Below are 13,918 nucleotides of genomic sequence, written 5' to 3' on the forward strand. Positions count from 1 at the left end.
ATTATCATTCGACCCTTCTCCCCACCTAACAATCGAGATTAAACACCTGTGGAGATCCCGATCTTATCAATGAATAAACCGGTTCAATGATGTCAAGTCAAATAAAACATACTATTACTATCCAAATAAATATCTATCAAAAAATGTAAATTGATATACCTACTTAACTAAAAACTAAACTTAACGATTAGACAAGAAAAATATATAAAGAAGAAGCAGGCAAAGTAGACAAATTAATTGTAACATATGTTTTCTCAGTCTCCCACTGTTGAACAATATAAATAGTATTTATCGCCACCCCAAAAGGGATCTTTATCACACGTTTGGCTCAACTAATATATAATTGTGACAGGACAAACTGTCAACAAATACCTTGTTAATGTTTTATACATAACTCCAATCAAAGGTTAACTTCCAAGGAAACTGCGGCATGTTAAAACTGTTGATTATGACAAAATGTTGTTTAGTACAAATCAGTACAATAGCGTCTGTTATGTGGCCTATACTAATCCAGTTAAATAAAACTTAAATCGCAGAAAAGTTTAGATTCTTTACACCTTTAAAGGGGCCTTTTCACATATTTTGGCATTTTTTTTGAACTTATTCATTAAATGCTTTATATTGATAAATGTAAACATTGGATCATAAAAGCTCCAGTAAAAAAATCAAGAAAAAAAATAAAAATGAAATGTACATTGCCCGGAGCAGGGTTCGAACCAGTGACCCCTGGAGTCCTGGCAGAGTCCTGTAGTATAAACGCTTAAGCCTACTGAGCTATTCCGCCGAGTACACATTCTCGACGTATTTTATACCTTATATAAGCAATCTTCGTAGTTTCACAAAATTTAACGACAAAAACAGAACTCTCCAAATTATTCAATCGTTTCGCGTTGCAACGCTTTATAATTTTTAGGTTTTAAAATCGTCAAAAGATGCATATAATGGCTATATTAGAGCATGGTTAATGTTCAGTATTACTGTTTCCTCACAAATATCATAACTAAAACGAAAACTTACGAATCTGAAACAACTTTTTTCAATTTTGTCAATTTACCAAAGCGTGAAAAGATCCCTTTAAGAAAATATATATAACAGTTCTTTCCTGTTTTAACAAAATGATACATTTAAAAATAAATTATGAAGCATCGCTAGCAATATTATAAAGAGAAGTAGAAGGAGAATTATTATCAATAGTAGCAGTAGCAGCAGCAGCAGCAGCAGTAGCAGCAGCAGCAGCAGCAGTAGCAGTAGCAGTAGCAGTAGCAGAATCAGTAGCAGTAGCAGTAGCAGTAGCAGTAGCAGTAGCACTAGCAGTAGCAGTAGCAGTAGAAGTAGCAGTATCAGTAGCCGTATCAGTAGCAGTAACAGTAGCAGCAGCAACAGCAGCAGAAGCAGCAGCAGCAGCAGCAGTAGCAGTAGCACTATCAGTAGCAACAGCAGCAGTGGCAGTGGCAGCGGCAGTGGCAGTGGCAGTGGCAGTAGCAGTAGCACTATCAGTAGCCGCAGCAACAGCAGCACTGGCAGCGGCAGCGGCAGTGGCAGCGGCAGTGGCAGCGGCAGCAGTAGCAGTAGCAGAAGCAGTAAGAGTAGCCGAAGCAGTAGCAGTAGCGGCTTTTTGCTTTTTTGTTTTAGAAGTGTTTGTCGTATAAGAAGAACGCAAGGAAGACAAATTAATTGTAACATGTGTTATCTTAGTCTCCGTTGTAGTAGTATTTGTTGTATCTACACAGCCATTTTTCAGTCACCTGAGAGGCATGTTTTTATAAGAGATTTAATTGTGGACCAATACATCGTGTATTAATACCAGTGTACCCACTGGGACACCACATGGGGCGAGGATTAACAGATAAACTAGGCCTTCAATTAATTATGCGCCTAGAGGCAAACAATACTATAACTTACTGATAATTTTAGGATTGGGATGTGTTTGTATCTTATTTGAAATTAGCTAGCTTAATTCAAAAACTAATTATAGCCTCAATATTATCACAAGAACATCATCACATATTCATTGTGCAATATATAATCATATCACCATCACAATATGCCAGAGCATTAGTATTTATTGTGCATACATATCCTACAGCAACATTTACAAAACTTATTACAAACCAACCGCTCAAGCTTTAATTAAGATTGATTTCAATTTATATTATGACAAACATTAAAGATCACTGTCAATTAATTAAAAAATAGCTTGATGCTTCGTACTCAGCGATTTAAATAAAAGAAACGTTGCGTACACATTAATTGGGGTTAATAAAAAAAGTCTGCAATTAAAATAATCAAATTTAAATAATACTAGATTTAGTTTCAAATTGTCGCTCAAAAAATGTATCAGTTATATCAGTTACTAGGGAATCGATTTGTTTAATCTCCGCAATCCAATAATAATTATGGTGTTTGTATGACAAATTAATAGCTATTCGTCATTGAATGTATGATACTCATAAAAATATTGAAACAATAACCACAACAACAACAACATATGTGATTTTGTATATATCTTCTTCAGATACTCTGTGTCATACTTTCAAAATTATCCTCATAAGATTCATAATAATAAAATAAACACTATTGCAATCTTAGTTAAAACCAACTTAGCCGTTATGCTAATGATTTTATGTTCAGTATGCGTGTACATTTCAATATTATATAACAACAAGTGTTCACAAATACCTATGTTTAATAAATATTAAAACATGAGAACCAATGAAGGTATTTAATTTTAATAGACTAGTTTTACCGTGTGTGTACATTCATATAAAATCTTTTGAAAATCACACTTGAGATAATGTCTTTAGGTTTTGCTATTTCTAATCGATTTAAACACCATAAAACCACCGTATTTTCTCTTACATTCTAAATTTTCTTACATTTCCTTTTTAAGCCAAAATATTTATGTTTTCATGATTCTAAATTTTCGGACATACGGATTTTCGTACAGTCAGTTAAACAGCGCTATTTTATCAGATTTTGAACCTGTTTTTGCTTATCTGATGACCCTTCGGTCATGCATTTTTACAACCGGATTAAAGTAATAAAACAGAATCATGCCTAAGGGCAATCGACCATTACATTTGCGTACTTGGGTAAATTACCTTGTAAACCTCTAATAAGCAATGGTTCCTTCCAACAGCGTTTGAAATGATATCGTATTAAGAAAGCCAAACGTTTATTGTTTTTACTTTTTATATATTATTTCAGTTGATTGCAAAGCTGTTAAGTTGTATTTTTAAAGTAAAGAACGAAGGGAACAACACAATAAAATTATGTACACTGATGTATTATTTCTACTTCAATTAAATTAATTGACAAACAAACATAACACACTTGTCTCTAAATATTTTTCGTATTTAAATTTTCCAACACGAAAAACAATATCTTTAAGTGAACGGAAACTTATAATTATTACGGCATATAGTAAAAGCAGAGTTGTCTGAACCATAAGTAAAATAAAAAATAAAAAATGACACAGCTTATTTTTCCCTCAAGTGTTAATGATAATATGGATAAACAATTAAAAATACATAAAGTCAATTGTGTTGATTACTCGTTATTGAAATATTGCAATGCCAATTATAAGACATCTGATTAAAAACAAAATGAATGGTGGAATGCCTAATCTGAAAATACAAACTAATGATACTATTAATGCAACAACAACAATCACATCTTTTCAAGCGCAATCAGAAAACTGCTACAGCTTTGTATTAACAAACATAAATATGTTTGTGCTTATAGATTTAGATAAACTTCAAATCTTTAAGCGTGCTATGAATTGAATATAATTTATATTTAAAAGTTTTGCTACTCTGTTGATAACTAGCAACAGCAAAAAGGAAGATACCATTTTTATCATCTAATTTTATTTATATTTCATTGTTTATTTGTTTATGATCACAAGGATTGTTTGGATAACAGAGTGTGTCTAGATATACCGGTACCCTTAAACATATTTTTATGAATTGCAATTAAGCGTAGAAATTAAACAGGCCCTAATACAGACACCATTTTTATCGGAATGCGATTATAGTTTCAATAGCAACTCGTAACGCTTTTTGGATTGAATGTGTAATGACTACTTTTAGCGACAAATTGACTTGGTCAAATACTGCATCTTAAACGGATAAATAAAATTGAAACCATTTATTTTCAATATTATCAACATTATTATTTAGTTATTAATACATTAAGCAGCAAACTCTATTATTCAAAAAGATTTGATATAACATCCGAATTAACTGCAAAAATGAGCTGAGCGATAGGTTTTACGGTTGTTGAAATTGTTCATGATGAGAATGACGATGACGACGATGATGACGATGACGACGACGAGGAGGAGAACAACGACGATAACAATGACGATGATAATGATGATGATGACACTGATGATGATGATCACGACGATGACGACCATAACGATGTTGTTGGTGATAGTGACGATAATGCTGCTGCTGTTGCTGATGACGATGCTGCTGCTGATGATGCGGTGGAGGCGGAGGAGCAGGACGAGGACGAGGACGAGGGCGACTACGACGACGACGACGACGACGATGATGATGATGATGATGATGATGATGATGATGATGATGATGATGATGATGATGATGACGATGATGATGACGATGATGATGACGATGATGATGACGATGATGATGATGATGATGATGATGATGATGATGATGATGATGATGATGATGATGATGATGATGATGATGATGATGATGATGATGATGATGATGATGATGATGATGATGATGATGATGATGATGATGATGATGATGATAATGATGATGATGATGATAATGATGAGATGATGATTATGTTGATGATGATGATCATGGTAACGTTGATAACGATGATGTTGATGAAAATAACGATACTGTAAGTAGTAAATTAACTCATTAATTGTTATTATAATACACAAGCACATGCTAATGGATCTGTATCCGCAAGGCGGTCAAATGAAAACTCACTTGGTATAAATATGAAAAATTGAATCAAAATATCATAATGCGGAGTGTTTAAATGTGTTCAAATCTAGCGAAATTGTTGCAGTACTTTTCTACCGAAACCAATGCTTAGCCCAGTTATTTTAAAAATAATTCCAAAATACCACGATACACGTCAATTGGCTAACAAATACATTTGTAAGTTTAACCTCACTCAAAAACAGTATTTATTGAAGACAGGGCGTCAACAATGTCCGAGTTTCTTCAACGTAGCTTAAGTACCTAAAGTACCTTTCCGTTTGATTTATCGCAGGATCCTGGGTCCGCACCCACAGTCTTTTAAAGTGTCTGCATTAAAAAAGATAATAATTGTTGTTTGTAATAATCTTTGACAGCTCATAAAAACATGTAAATCCTCAATTCGTAGAGTTTCAGTATGATTTCATTTATTTAAAAAAATAAAGACGGTTAACATATTTTATACACACATATATTAGTAGCTATACGCCATATAACATAGGACATAATGTATATTATAAATCAAAGCGCTGAAGGCACTTTAGTTGTTCGCTGTTGTCGTCCTTGATTAGCTTGTTCGCATTGCATATGCTTATCATTGTGCACAGGCTAATCTTATTTGACGTGCATTAAGCCTCGTTTTCCATGAAAGCAGCCAATATGTGCATATTTTAATGATAAACACTAGACTGGCCAATGGCGTTTACAAGCTGGTATATACATTCACTGCTAGAGCAGAATCATTTGTCGTCTGCTGCAGACAGGCAGTGGTAATCGTTCCTAGCAGAGTGAGTTGTGGTTCTTGCCGTACTTAAGTCTTCTAAGCACCTACTGATTTGCATTTATTACCCATTCTCTTGAAACGCCGACTAATAAAGTGCGATAAACCGCCTTTAAGCACTTGGCACATTAACAAATAAGAACATTCCACACCTAACCGAGAACCGACGTCTTTAATCGCGAAACTATTACCAGAAATTGAATACCGCCAGAAACAACAATGAGCTCACTTCGATTAAATATAAATACACTATATTCATTGCGTCCTAAGCAATCAAACATATCAACCGAAAATACCAGCGAATACAGTATTTTATATGACATCGATCTTATATATCGCCTCAGACATGCGAGAGCGCCACGATGAGTGAAGAGTGTGTGTGTATGAGAGTTTGTTTACAGGTCCTACTGGCCTCTTCACGAGATTTGTGTAGCCCGACCTGAATGATGAATGAAATGGATGTAGTAACAGTTATATGAACACGATATATCCGTACCAATATCCATGTGAGCATATACTAATAATAATTAATTTTCTAATCGCCATAAGCTTGAAAATAAACGTAAATAGATACAACAAAGACCAATTCGGAGACTTTAACATTTTTAAATTACCTCCCCTGCAATAGAAAATATATATGGAGACTCGCATTCTATGGAATAACAAAATCTCAATATATCTTTCTCCGAATTTTTTTCTGGTAAAAGTCATCTTAAATTTAGCTGTATATTCGTATGTAATTAATTAAACAAGAGTTATAAAAAGGCATCGCAAAAAATATCGCGTTTTACTTGAATAAGTTACCTCCCTTAAGCCTATCGGAATATCAAAAATACGTATATAAACAAAACGCGTTCCTTGCATAAGTGATAATAAAGCGCGTGCCCGTGCCACTCGTCCTCCAAATACTTACTAAATATAGTACAACGTATCTACAATCATTGCGACTAACTCATACCGCAGTAAATAAGTAACCAGGATAAATATACGTTTAGGTAATTAAGATATAAAACATACATATAAAAATTTACATGTTCCCTGTCTGCCGAACCCGATCCATGGACTATAGCCACAAGAGGTTTCTATGTACCTATGTAGCCGGAATGCGCCCTCAGAGCGCCCAACACCGACACAGATCACGCTACTCTCCGGTTAAACACAATACTACATAGGACTGCTGCCTTTGTCACCATATTATCAGAATCATTAACGTGCAAAATGGAAACTTTCAACTGTCCTTTCACTTCATAAATAAGCCATTGTCGATCTTCAATGATCGCTTATTTCCGAGAGATGCATTTTATTTTTTTCAAACTTCGAATTTTGATATATGTTAAACTTATTCATTTAGATCACAGGCAGCAGTATCACAAATTTGCCCCCCCCCCCCCGGGGACCCTACCACCCCCCCCCCGAACTATTGTGTATGGTTTGACTTTTCAACAACGAATATTGACAAAAATACACAGTTTGAAAAAAATAACCCTCGTATAGTTATTATATATACACAAGGTATGAAACGTACTATATGTCTATTGCTGAAAGATTGTGGAGCACTGGACGTGACCTTTTTCACCGAAAACACACATGTTCCCATGCAGTTGCCGACAAAATGCAACTGGGTTCGTTAAAAGACAGTAAAAGCAACGAGATTACACTACTAACCGATCTCCTGCTCGGCTAATAACTTTAATATTCAATTTAATTTGACTTTCACGCTATATGTCACTCGGTGTTTCATCTACACATGCACACCATTTTAATTTTATAACGCGTCATCTGGTTGGTTGTTCTCATTGTGTTGGCCAATGATATGGCGTTTTAGAACCGAGCATTCGATCGACAAAATATGACAGCAAAACACAGACATGTAGCGAGAAAGTCGAATTTAATGGAATATTAAAGTTATTAGCCGAGCAGGAGATCGGTTAGTAGTGTAATCTGTTGCTTTTACTGTCTTTTAACGAACCCAGTTGCTTTTTGTCGGCAACTGCATGGGAACATGTGTGTTTTCGATGAAAAAGGTCACGTCCAGTGTTCCACAATCTTTCAGCAATAGGCATATAGTGCGTTTCATACCTTGTGTATATATAATACCTATAAGAGGGGTATTTTTTTAAACTGTTATTTTTTGTCAATGTTCGTTGTTGGAAAGTTAAACCATACACAATAGGTGTACATTTAACAATCTGGAACCCCTGGGGTAAGCTCGGGGGGGGGTATGGTCCGGGGGGCGGGCAATTTTTTTTTTATGATACTGCTGCCTGTGATTTAGATTACATTATTTTCACTATAAATATTGACTTTGATCCAATTATCATCTGAAAAATACGATTTCGCGATTTCTTCAAAGATCGAGCGAGCCTTTTTACCTGTTTACTTATATATATCTAATTTAAGGTTACACAGATGTAAAGTTGTCGTGGCCGAGTGGGTAAGGGTCATGAAATTGAAATCTTTTGGGATTTTCCCGCGCAGGTTCGATTCCTGCCGACATCGCATACTTTTTGCGACGCGTTTTATTTCTTTTCTAACGTAATTTGATTTAATATAGCACATAAGCTATGTTTATTGTTAAATATGTTGAAAATTGTATGCACATCCTTCAATTTCAAAATTAAAACAACGTTATGGCTAAATTGATTAATTTACTGCTGAAAATACGAATGATGCATGTTGCATTTTTATTTTTATTTCAAAAAGTAAACGGTAAATCTGTCTATTTTTTGGTATTTTTGCTGTATATAATGTTTCTATAAAAACCTAGTTTAAAATATAACTTAAATGATACTATTTTGAATTTTATGACACTTTGTTTTTAACCGACCCAATTTTTACTTGGCTGAAATCACTTACATTTCATGGCGCTATTCCATAGATTAACATTTGTAAAAAATAAATGTCTGTAAAAGAATACTTATTTCATCTTGTTTAAACTTTTAACACCTTTACTGCATCTGTACACACCAACTGCATGCCCATATTTGGAAATTTGAATGAATTATGGAACTTTTATATACCCCAGGGGTGAAAATAAACTGGACAAAAGCCGAGCGTGAGGGTGGTTTTGAAAAAATCGGTTTATTTTTTTTTAAGCATGGAAAGCTACCTACAAATTTGCATGTAGTTTAGTGAAATGATGCTGATTAGGAAAATAATTAATTAAATTATATTTGGATATGTGCCCATTAGAGGTGCGCAAGCTTAAAAAGGTAGAATTACCGAAATTCCCGTTCTTACACGTTGTAGCATGGATCGGGTATTGAACACGATACACGTGTGTATTAGCACCCTACTGTAGTCCCGGCGGGATTATCAACTGCACCAATACACCGGTAAGCAACCAGGGGAATATCATATGAAAAAAGAACTATCATGCATGTTCGATTTGTTAAAGTGTGTCACAAAATTTCCCTAACTGCCGATGTCGGCTATAATTTCGGTATAAACATGCAAAGAAATTAACATACAGTCGAAACTGACCTAACGGCCACCTGAATTTACCGGTCACCTGCAGACAACGGTCAGTCTGGAATCCCCCCGACGAAAAACACTCTATATTACACTTGAATTTAACGGCCACCTGACCATAACGGCCAACGGCCACTATATTCCACTCCGAAATTCATGTTTGACCTGAAATCAACGGTCACGCGTCAGTCGTCTCGAGTCGCGAATATTAAAAACACAGCACATTATTTGTCCGTCTATTTTGCGTTTAAAGCGTCTGAAAGCGGTAAATGTCTATGATATTATAAAAGCGGCCCGCTGCGAGTAAACAACTTATATGGTGTCGAGAAGGTTTCTTTTCCGGGGATAGTTGTGGGGGTATTTTCAAAAGAAAATATATCAGAGTTTATGACTTGTTGAAAGTAATTATCGCTAAATTAAATGACCGCTATTTCTTTGAATTTGAACGGTACAATTACACCGTTCTATCGGTTTATGACACCGAATCCGCTTTTTAGACTTTTACGGACGTGGCGTCAACGGAACGTGACAAGCTTTATTTACTGAATGAATGAGATGCATGAGTAAACAATTATACCAGCGTTGATAAAGTCATTGTTTAATTTAACAATATGAAATTAAATCAATCTAAAAGATATTATTCTCTATCATTCAATGTACACGCGTTAGTTAATGTTGTTATTATGATTTGTTAATGCAATGAGCATTTGTTTTACACTGTATGCAAACGACTGGGTGGGGTAACGACGTAGTAATACTACCAACTGACCAACCTTCTTAAAATTGTGATCCGAATTCAACGGTCACCTGTGGACAACGGTCACTTTGATCATTTCCCTTGACTGACCGCTGAATTCAGGTTTGACTGTATATATAATGTTAATGCCGATATGTTATTGGACATTTTGTATGTCAAATGTTCATTATTTGTATTAAAATTAAGACGATTGTATTGAACACGATACACGTGTGTATTAGCACCCTACTGTAGTCCCGGCGGGGTTATCAACTGCACCAATACACCGGTAAGCAACCAGGGGAATATCATATGAAAAAAGAACTATCATGCATGTTTGATGTGTTAAAGTGTGTCACTAAATTTCCCTAACTGCCGATGTCGGCTATAATTTCGGTATAAACATGCACAGAAGTTAACATATATATAATGTTATTGCCGGTATGTTATTGGACATTTTGTATGTCAAATGTTCATTATTTGTATTAAAATTAAGACGATGCTTATTTGCCAGAAAGCGTTTATTTCAAATTCAAAACAAGCAATAATCATACATAATACCAAAATATAAAACTAACAAAATGACAACACTCTCGCTTAACGCAACGTTCAGATGCACGCGCACTTAACAAAATTATTGCAACTAATGCAAGCTGTAATTAATATGTGACTACTTGCTATACAACCAGTATCATGCGAAAATTGATCTTATTTAATTGTGGTTCCCTCTTTGAATTTATGTTGCCTGTCGACTTTTAGAATAATATGTCAGTAAGAAATGTATTGCTTGCTCTACAACCAGCATCATGCGAAAATGGATCTTATTTAATTGTAAATCCCTCTTTGAACTTAAGTTTTCAGTCGACTTTTAGAATAATGTGTCAGTAATAAATGTTTTTCTTCAGTTTCACATGTTTTTTTAAGAAAATTTAGTGAAAGATGCAAATGTGTCTTATTTATTTTTTTTCTGTGTCTTCAATGTATCTTATTTATATGTGACTGCGTGCTTATTTTTTTTTCAAGAAATGAAAGATGCAAATGTGTCTTATTTTAATTTTATCCATGTCTTAAATGTGGCTTATTTATATAAGATAAAATGATATACTGCCAGTGTCATGCAAAAAAGGATCTAATTTCTTAATATCCACATTCACGCTTTGTTCTTTATTAGCACCGTCTTTAATTAGGCTATCTATTTAAAGTACAGATTACTGTGAACTTAATAATTGTGCAACGGTGATGTTGATCCATTATCGTTGTTAATTTAAAATGTAGACAACAAGTTAGCAATTAATGAAATCAGTTATTTTGGAAGTAAATCTAATTTTTTCTGTACAGTAGCCAGGTGGATGTGTATTGAGCGGATAAGATAGGGATCACCACAACAAGTTTCTAATACACAGTATAGACTTCCCCTATTATTGTATTTGTTATTTACCTGGAATAAATAAAGTGTTAAAGATCATTTCATGTGAACAGCAGGATTTCTGACATAATTTCAATCGTTTTGCTTTTATACACAATTTCATGGAACAATGAATATATTGGCGCGATGGAACACAATTTATAAATCAAGCTGACAGTATAGTATCATTTTTTAATAATGTGTAATTTAATTCGCATCTCTCCCTTAACTCGTTCAATGACTTATTATTACTATGTCATGTTATATTTACATATACTTTTGTGTAACCAATGTTTTAAATGTACATTTTACCTTTTTTACATTCGTTTACACATTTTTCACATTAATAAACTATTTAATAATGGAAAAAAATATTCTGATAAGAGTGTTTAAATGATTAACACTAATATGATTGTGTACAAATCAACATTAATGCAAAGCCAAAACCCAAACATAATGACATATAGACCCTTTAAGGCGTAATATGGGGGATTGGCGTAAACATGGGTGATTTCGGCTCTGGGCGTACGAATGTAGCAGTACCGAAATCCCCGCTAATTATTTTCCAAAAGAAGTAACCGAATGGGAGATAATACATGTCACTGGTTGCTAATGAAAAAAAACACTATAATCATTTTGTTGACACTTGAAGGTTTGTACAGCAGGATTTCGGTACCGGCGCGCGTTTAAGTTCTAGTGTAGAATTACCGAAATCCCCACTGAGAGGCAACTTAATGCTGTCAAGAGTGCTTAATAATTAAAATTAATATCATTTTTTTGCACCTTAACATTCATGTGAAGTCAAAAACCATTCATACCGATGACCTATTGACCCTTTAAGGCGTAAATATGGGGATTTCGGTACTAGGCGGGCGAATGTAGAATTACCGAAATCCCCTTTTCATCATCGCACATTAGTGTAACATAAATTCTAACACAATATATGTAGGGAAACTCATATAATTCGCGTAATGTGAAAATGATTATTATGCTATAATTCGACCACGAAACTTGACGTGACTTAATACCGGACATTATGGAATGGAGCTACGCTTGCCGTATTTGACATAAGACCCATTTTCGCATATTATCTTATCAATGCTTATATGAATTTGATTGCTATAATCTAATGCGTATTCGACACGGAATTATTGTCAAGGTTTTTCATTTTGTCAATATTTATCATAGCAGGGGACATTTCTGACATCAATATGGATACTGTTTTCATTTTCTGTCGAGAAATGATATGACTTATTATCAAGATTATTTTATAGTACGGTAGCGTTCTCTTCACAAGTGAGATTTATTTGTTCTGGTAAATTGCTCTTATACTCACCATTCGGACTCGACGATCGGCTCGAATAAAAATGTTAGTCGCTTAAAAGTACAAATTCATCATATTGAGCACGATTATTATTATTATTATTATTATTATTATTATTATTATTATTATTATTATTATTATTATTATTATAATTATTATTATAATATAGCTTTTAGATACTTATACCTTAAAAAAAATCCCATTGGAAAAAAAATCCCATGGGAAAAAAAATCCCATGGGACAAAAAAATCCCATGGAATTTTGTATTATTTTAAAACACGATTTAACGCGTTGAAATCGCGAGAAATGCTCATCATTTGTTAACTGGTAGTGTTTCTGAAGGTTACATTAATAAATCTCTAAAAATCAGAAAAAAATCCCATGGGATTTTTTTTTCCCATAAAAAAATGGGATTTTTTTTCTATCAAAGTAAATTGAACGAAAATAAGCACAAATGCTTTAACAATGCTTACAATCGATAACTAAGCACAAACGAACGTGTTTTATGTTTTTGAAAATCCCATGGGATTTTTTCTCCCATAAAAAAAGCTGGAGAAAAATCCCATGGGAGAAACCAAAATTCCCATGGGATAATGAAAAATCCCATGGGATATTACAAAAATCCCATGGGAACCCCAACTTTGCAAATAAAGTTCATAGTGAAGAAAACGCATTTAACAAGCAAAAATAACCAATTATTAATCACAAGTTAGACTTTTATCTTATACTATATCACAAATAAGCAAACCTTCAAGAAAAAGGGTACTTAAGTTTGCGAAATTTCGGTTTCGCAAAGTTTTTCCGGTGGCCGTTGGAAATCACACATCACTGCTGGACAATTGTCAATGCGAACTCAATTTAACATTTTCATTGAATTGAAATCAATGCGTCATCAACGGATTTTGCGTAAAACTTATCCATTGAAAACAACCCGATGTATATACATATACCAAATTGCATGTTATGTCCTGAATTGATAGAAATTTCTAGAACATCACACCATGTAATGTATATGACCAAAATATTTGGACTGATGAGTTCAGAAAGGTCTCATATATGAGATCAGAAAGGTTATCATAATGCACATTCTGATGCCAATCTCCTACGTCATTTCGATTATCCGATCCTACACTGTATATATTCGTGTATAATCTCTGGAAATATCAAATAGCAACCAAATCAAATAAAGCTGTCGTGAATGGGGCGTATTCATAAACCTTTATCAGTA

This window comes from Dreissena polymorpha, chromosome 5 (genome assembly GCF_020536995.1).
Source record: "Dreissena polymorpha isolate Duluth1 chromosome 5, UMN_Dpol_1.0, whole genome shotgun sequence".
NCBI classification, from domain to species: domain Eukaryota; kingdom Metazoa; phylum Mollusca; class Bivalvia; order Myida; family Dreissenidae; genus Dreissena; species Dreissena polymorpha.